Raw genomic sequence first — 7,929 nt, 5'->3', positions numbered from 1 at the left:
CCCCGCCTGGTGAATTCCACGAGCGTCTGCGCTATCTGCCTTCATCATGGGCTGTCACCAGGGTCTTCATCACGCTTTCACCTCCATCCTAATCCCCCACTTCATCTGAAAGGCAGGATGACAGCCGGGTGTCGGGGCTCACCTGTCCTGGGGGGCGGGGTGAGGGGGGGTACAGGTGGAGCTGACCGCATCTTTATTCTCAGCTTTAGTTGATATTAAACCACCAATAACAGCCGCCGGATCCAAACGCCTCGTCTTAATAATTGATCAGCCGGCGTCTCCAGACGATCGATCATTGGCTGCTGACGGGTTGAAGTAATTACTTTCTATCTCCCAGGATGCAAAGCGGCCGACGACAGCCGCCTCCCAGCGCTCAGAGGGAGGCGGGCCCCGCCCACCCCTGATGCCAGTAGAACCGGTGACTTCCTCCAATCAGGACGCTGGACGCCCCCAGGTGGAGGGGAGGAGTCTGACGGAGGATGCTAGCAGGCTAAGCTAACCGCTAAAGGTAAATAAAGAAGATGTAAACAATCACAATCAGCTGATTCAGGTGGAACCCGGACAGGAAGTGGATCAGCTGATGATGTCATGTGTTAGAAAACACAAACACACTGAGATGTAAACAACAACAACAAACAAGAGTTTGATTGTAAACATTTGTTTGTTTGGTAATGCGTCCGGACCAAACAAACAAACAAACAAACAAACAAACAAACAAACAAAAAGGTTTTTTTCATTTTCTTGTTTTTAAGGATTTTTATCAAATTACTCAGAAATTTCTGAGTAATTTTTTCCCACAAAAACTTGAGCTGAACTGAACAAATTCCTTCAGTTTGTTTATTTGTCATCATTTTTTAATACTCACATGTGTCATGTGACCAGTAGTCCCTGATAGGCCGACCTTCATCATGTGACCCCCAGAACCACGCCCCTAGAATCTGGATCTCTTTATCATTGTGACTCTAGAAAAACCAGATGTTTGTGGATCAGGATTATCTGTCATCCCACATTGGGGGGTTTAATCTGGATCAGCAGATCCACACTGGATCCTGAACCTGTATCCTGCATGAGTTCTGCTGGTGATGTCATCGATGATGTCATCGGGGATGTCATTGGGTCTTTGTGTCCAGACGTCGATCCGGTTGCTGCTGAGGTCGGTTCATGTTGACTCGTTTTAATCTAGAACACAAATCTAGGCGCGGCGGGGGGACGGGAGGATGGGGGCGGAGTTGGGGTGGGGTGGGCGGGGCCAGACGGAGGAGCCCCAGCAGGAAACCAGCAGCTTATCCGTCTCCGGTCTCCGATTAGCAGGAATAACTGTGACCCGCAGGAGGAGCAGGATTCCAGCGCTAATTCAATTACGTCCATCTCCCCGAAGGTGTTCCTGAACTCATGACCCTACAGGAGCCTACAGGAACCCAGAGGAACCTACAGGAACCTACAGGAGCCTACAGGAACCCAGAGGAACCTACAGGAACCTACAAGAGTCCACAGGAACCCAGAGGAACCTACAGGAACCCAGAGGAACCTACAAGAACCTACAGGAACCCAGATGAACCTACAAGAACCTACAGGAACCCAGAGGAACCTACAGGAATCTACAAGAACCTACAGGAACCTACGAGAAGCTGCAGGAACCAAACCTACAGGAACCTACAGGGTAGGTCAATCTTCACCTGCTGAAACCACAGGAAATACCTTGTGAGTTCTGGCCCCGCCTCCACCCCTGATTGGCTGATGATCAGCTGCTTCTGGAGGCGTGGTCTAGAACAGAGGAGCTCGCCTCGGACTCTGATTGTGACACTGGGGCCAAACGTTTCACTGACTGCATCGTTGTGGGACGAGGTGTGAAAGCATGGCCCCCAGCCCCGCCCCTGCCCCGCCCCCCCAGCAGTGGTTCCGCCTCCTCGCATCAGGACCAGAAAACATCTGAGGATGAACAGCTTTGTTCTGTCTTGTCAGCCCCCCCCCTCTGATGTGAACGTTTGGACCCCCCCACCGTATTAATTATGCACATCTCACGCGTCCGGTGGGGGGGGGGCAGATTAACGGCGCCGTGGAGCCGCTGCTGCCACCGGCTGAGCGCCAAACGCTTTAAAGTTTAAAGAGGTGCTGAGGAGACGATCCACAGACACAAACACATCAGTCCTGCTCTGAAGGGTCCTGAGGCACCGGCGCAGGCACCGGCGCCAGCAGGCAGGGTCACAACCGGTGGTGTGGGGGCGGAGCCGAATGGGCTGAGTGGACTGAGTGGGCCGAGTGGGCCGGGTGGGCAGGGCTTCCAGTAGATGGTTCTGGTTCTTGGAAGCTCCATCACGGCACGGCAGAGAACAGAGGCACAGGGGAACGGAGGCGCCTGTGCCTTAGCGGTGCCTATGTCTTACCGGTGGCACCTGTGGCACACCGTCTGTGCCTCAGCGATGCCTCAGTGGCGCCTGTGTCTCACCGGTGGCGCCCGTGGCTCAGCAGCGCCTGTGTCTCACCGGTGGGACCTGTGCCTCAGCAGCGCCGGTGTCTCACCAGTGGCACCTGTGCCTCAGCAGCGCCTGTGTCTCGCCGGCGGCACCTGTGCCTCAGCAGCGCCTGTGTCTCACCGGTGGCACCTGTGCCTCAGCAGCGCCTGTGTCTCACCGGCTGCAGGATGGCGAAGGCTTTTGTTTGCTGCACCTGCGTCTGATTCGTCCTCTGGAGGTACGGAGAACGAATAACAGCCTCTCTAACTATCAGCACGCCACATAAATCTATTGCCCCTGACACCCCCCCACCACCACTAACTGCCCCCCCCATCTGATTTGTCCACCTGACCGCTAAACTGATGACACCTCATGAGTTGACCTTAAAGCGATTGCTGACCACAGACAGCGCCCTGGGGGCTGAATGGGGGGTGTATGGGGGTATTATGGGGGGTCGAATGGGGTTGGGGGGGGCGCTGTCCTGATCCACCACCTGACCTCCAGCGCCTCCGGGCCCCCAGCCTGAGAATCTCTCCAGCAGGATGGATTGGGTTCCAGCGCCCTCTCCTCGCCTCCTGGGACCGGCCCAACCCGGGGGGGTGACGGCGGAGGGGGGGGTGACGGCGGGGGGGGGATCACAGGTGCTTATATACAAAATGGCAATTTTCTTCTCCCATAATTCCACGTTACTGCGTTACCAGATCTTATCCTGCGCCGGTGTCTCATTCCTGAGGTTTAGACGTTAATGAAAGACGCTCCACCGCTGGGGGGCTGAACAACCGCTGGGGGGCTCAACAACAGTCTGGGATTCCTGCCGCTCTTTGTGGGGGGGGATACCAGCGGGCTCAGCCGAGGTCAGACACAAAGCAGGATGGGAAGGAGCGGCGGAGCGGTTGGGGGGGGGGGCTCGTCATGCTAGCTGGGTGCTTGGGGGGGGGGGGGGGGGGCGCTCCATACCAGCTCCTGATTGGCTCCAGACGGGACGCAAATTACTACCACAGGAATGTTTTTCACCCGTCTCAACCGACGACCTGTCGGTTCATCCGTCTCGTTGTTTTAGCCGTTAGCGCGCTAATCCATCATGATGCTACTTTTAGCCACTAGCGGCTAGCGCTCCCTAGTTTTCTCATTATTAGCTTTAGCTTATTTATTTTCATAAACACGTTATTCCTGCTATTATTTCATCCTCTCTGGATCCATTCAGGAAACCGGGCCGGTTCCCCCCCCCGGTACCGGCAGCAGCACCCCCCCCCGGTACCGGCAGCAGCACCCCCCCCCGGTACCGGCAGCAGCACCCCCCCCGGTACCGGCACTACGGATGGAATGAGCGATTTTATCCGACATTACCCCCTTTATCTCCCCCCCGTCACCCATGGCGGTCGTACGATGCTGTCATCCAAACACGGCGTTATTACGCCTGCGTCCTCCGGGGGGCGATCACGAGTCATCGTTACCGTTTGGGGCGTTTCCTCTGGGGAAGCTGAACGTCTTTAGCGACGCGCCGTAATTTCAGCCGCTGATTAAAAACAGATCGAATTAAAAACCAGAAAGAAATGAAGAAGCTGTTTGGAGGGGGGGGGCGGGGCGGGGCGGGGGGGTCCCGGGGGGGTTCGGGATCAGCTTTCTGTAAATCTTCTGATGAAATGTTGACAAAACAGCCAATTTTGTGTAATTTTCTTGCCGCCGTCTGTCAGCGGTGCCCCCCCCTCCTCACCCCCCTCCCTCCATTCAGCCAGCAGTGGTGACCTTTGACCCCCCTGGCCCGGCCGACAGACAGTAACAGTTGAGCCTTTTAGGTCAGGTGGATGGCGTTTAAGGAGCCGGCCTCATAAAGGAGCCCTTTGTCCCCCCCCCAGCGGCCCCCCAGGGGCCCGCTAACGGATAAGAAATGTAGTTAATAGCTCAGGAGTGGGCCAATCAGCAGCTGCCATTACGCTCCAATAACGGCCCAGATGACAGACCGATCAATAACAAAGGTTCTGATCTCCGCTCCACTAATCAGCGCCGGGCGGCGCCTCTCATCTTCCTCACGCCGCGCCGAAGATCACTCATCTTTACAAGCCACTCCGTGCCCCCCCACCCCCCCAGGCCACCATTTCCACAAATTGGCTTAATTTCTCAGGCAAATATACGACACATCAGAGAGCTCATTATCCTCGCTAACGCCGCCGTTAGCGAGCGCCGCCGCGCCGCTTTCCGGGTTCGAGCTCCGACCGCTTTGGTGGGAGTCCAGCTGGGTCTGAAATGAAACGGGGACGTGAAAGGCTTCAGGAAGTTCGCTTCAGTTCAACGCCTGAACGAGTCCGAGGTCGGAGCCGCTTCACGTGACGGAAGGAGTGAGACGGTCGTAACGCAAGTCCGTACATAAAGTAGTCCCCCGGGGGACGGGCCGCTGCACGTACGAGTCATTAGAGATACGAGTCGCGTTTCAGGACGCCACCGCTAGCTGGTGGAGGGATACATCAGTGAGACCGCATCTCGTTCTTTACCGCGTGTTGGCGGAATGGAAACGACATCAGTGAGACCGCATCTCGTTCTTTACCACGTGTTGGCGGATGGATACGACACCAGTGAGACCGCATCTCGTTCTTTACCGCGTGTTGGCGGATGGATACGACACCAGTGAGACCGCATCTCGTTCTTTACCGTGTGTTGGCGGATGGATACGACATCAGTGAGACCGCATCTCGTTCTTTACCGCGTGTTGGCGGATGGATACGACATCAGTGAGACCGCATCTCGTTCTTTACCGCGTGTTGGCGGATGGATACGACATCAGTGAGACCGCATCTCGTTCTTTACCGCGTGTTGGCAGATGGATACGACATCAGTGAGACCGCATCTCGTTCTTTACCACGTGTTGGCGGATGGATACGACATCAATTAGACCGCATCTCGTTCTTTACCACGTGTTGGTGGATGGATACGACATCAGTGAGACCGCATCTCGTTCTTTACCGCGTGTTGGCGGATGGATACGACATCAGTGAGACCGGATCTCGTTCTTTACCGCGTGTTGGCGGATGGATACGACATCAGTGAGACCGCATCTCGTTCTCGTTGGTGGACTAAAGACGTAGCTCGTGTGTTCTTGTGACTTTTGTGTTTCTTTTCGTTCTTTATCATTATTAATGTAACTTCTATATAATTAATTATTCACAGGTGAGGTCTGGGCGTCTGCTGGTTGATAATAATATGTAATTCAGGGGTTTTGGAGCTTTTTTTTGGAGCTGGAATGAAGTTTAAACGATTGTCGTTGTTTTAATGCTTCAGTGTTTTTTGATTCATGAGGGCAGTCGGATTCTACTCGTATCTCCAGGTTCTACTGTATTCTAATCTGAGGTTCTACTGTAAATGGAATAGAGGCAGCCTGGTCAGAACCCACGCGTTCTCGTGTCGATGCTTTTAGCAGTAATATTCCTGCATGGGGGGGGGGGGGGCGCTGCACCTGGAGGAGCTGCCCTTTCATTTCCAGTCATGGTGAGGATCAGCCTCTGACTCAGACACCTGCTATTGGGAAATATGTTCTCCATCAGTGAGCTGCAGACTATTTGTGGACAGCAGCACTGGGGAGCCATTGTTCTCCCCCCCCAGCACTGACAGCCAAGGCATTCTGGGACTCTTGGCACACGTAGAAAACAATGTGTTTTCCATGTTAAGCCTAAAAATCGAGCTACTTATTCGACATTACCGAACTAAATTGTGGGCAGAGAATGACGGAGAGGATATAAGATGTGCTGTGAGGACGGGGACGCTCCTCCAGCTCCACGCAGACGAGGAGGAGGAGGAGGAGGAGGAGGAGGAGGAGGAGGCGATGCTGGAAACAAAGGAGGTCAGTATCTATGAGGAGGATTTAGCGCCTGATGCCGCCTCTGACGTCTCTCTGCAGGGAAAAACAGAATAAAGCAACGTGATGCTGAAGGACACGCGGGGTCGTAAAGTCACCGATGAGGAGCACGGAAAGAAATGCACAGGAGAATGACCCGAAGGCTCCTAACGTCGCAGTAAATCTGCAAACATTACGTATTTCATATTCTGAGAGTTTCACAAATTGTGCTTCTCCAGACAAAGACCCATCATCCCGGCGTTGGGCCGCGGCTGCAGGAACAGAGGAGCTCCTTATTCCCGGGTTTGATACCTGATCCCAGCTCTTTAAACAAGTCGCCCTCTGCTCCTATACGCCCGTATGGACGCCCGCCGCTTTGGGATTCTGCAATGTCATCTGGGATTAAAAAGGAGCACCACATCAGAGCCCCCGGGGCCACGCCACCTGGAGCCCCCCGTCCGATCCCTGGCGCTGCACCGCTAAAAATCAGCCCCATTAGCTCAGCGGCAAATAATTCCTGGTCGACCAAATGACACGGCGCTCACAAAGGGCCGCTTCAGGACAGATTACACGCCCAACAGGAAAGCCTTTGATTAGGACGTTGTTTGAAATGTTATCAATACCCACGATCATTCCTGCAGATCAACCAAACCATCTCTAATCAGCAAACCTTGGCTGCACCTTCAGCTGCGTATCAATCCCCTGCAAAAAAAAAAAAAAAAAGCCTCTCCGGCGAGAATAGAGGAGAGATTTGTTGAACACGGAGCACGTGCAATGACAAAGCGATTCCTTTCTCCGCCATGATCACCCACCTGCACACAGATTAGGTCAGATATTCACCTGAGCTGCCAACCTGTCAGTCACACTCAGGGGGAAAAAAACGCACACAGCTCACATTCATGGCTGGGTTCCTAAAAGCAGAGGCCGGCGTGTTCCATCCAGCAGAGCGGCGACACACGTGGGCTCTGCAACGGGCCTGCGTGGGGTCCGTAATCCACCACTTACAGTTTAAATAAAGTTTAACAGGCCAGCACATTTACAATATTAAAGCACAGCTTCTGAGTGCAGAGAACTAAATAAAGGCTCAGTCGTTCCGTCGAGATCAGAAATAAAATTAAATGACTGCTATAAAATAAAAAAAAATCTCTTTGTCAAATAAATGGCCAAACATTATAAATCTAAATTTAAATTATCCTTTCTAAATATATTCCTCACTGTTGGCTGTTTCTTTTCTTTTTATTATTATTAAATTTTCACATGTAAGAAAACCATAAAATCAGAAATATAAAGGAAATTATTCTAATTCATCATTAAATTTAGTTTCAACATAATCCCTATTTTATAGCCAAACAATACGGACACACACACACACACACACACACACACACACACACACACACACACACACACACACACACACACACACACACACACACACTGTTCAGATTCACGGCTGTAGACAGACTGGACTCATAAACAGGAATATAAAGAATTTAAAATAAACAGAAGCGAGCAGGAGTTTTATCCGCATCTAAATGTAATAATTAAAAACAGATTTGTGAGACTGATGGAATCTGATTGGTTAATATTTACCTGACTGAAGGTTGACGTGAGAACCGGGAGGAAGAGGAGGCGTTCACGTCTCATCAG

Source organism: Antennarius striatus, chromosome 3, assembly GCF_040054535.1.
Source record: "Antennarius striatus isolate MH-2024 chromosome 3, ASM4005453v1, whole genome shotgun sequence".
Lineage (NCBI taxonomy): Eukaryota > Metazoa > Chordata > Actinopteri > Lophiiformes > Antennariidae > Antennarius > Antennarius striatus.
This window is presented reverse-complemented; position numbering follows the sequence as displayed.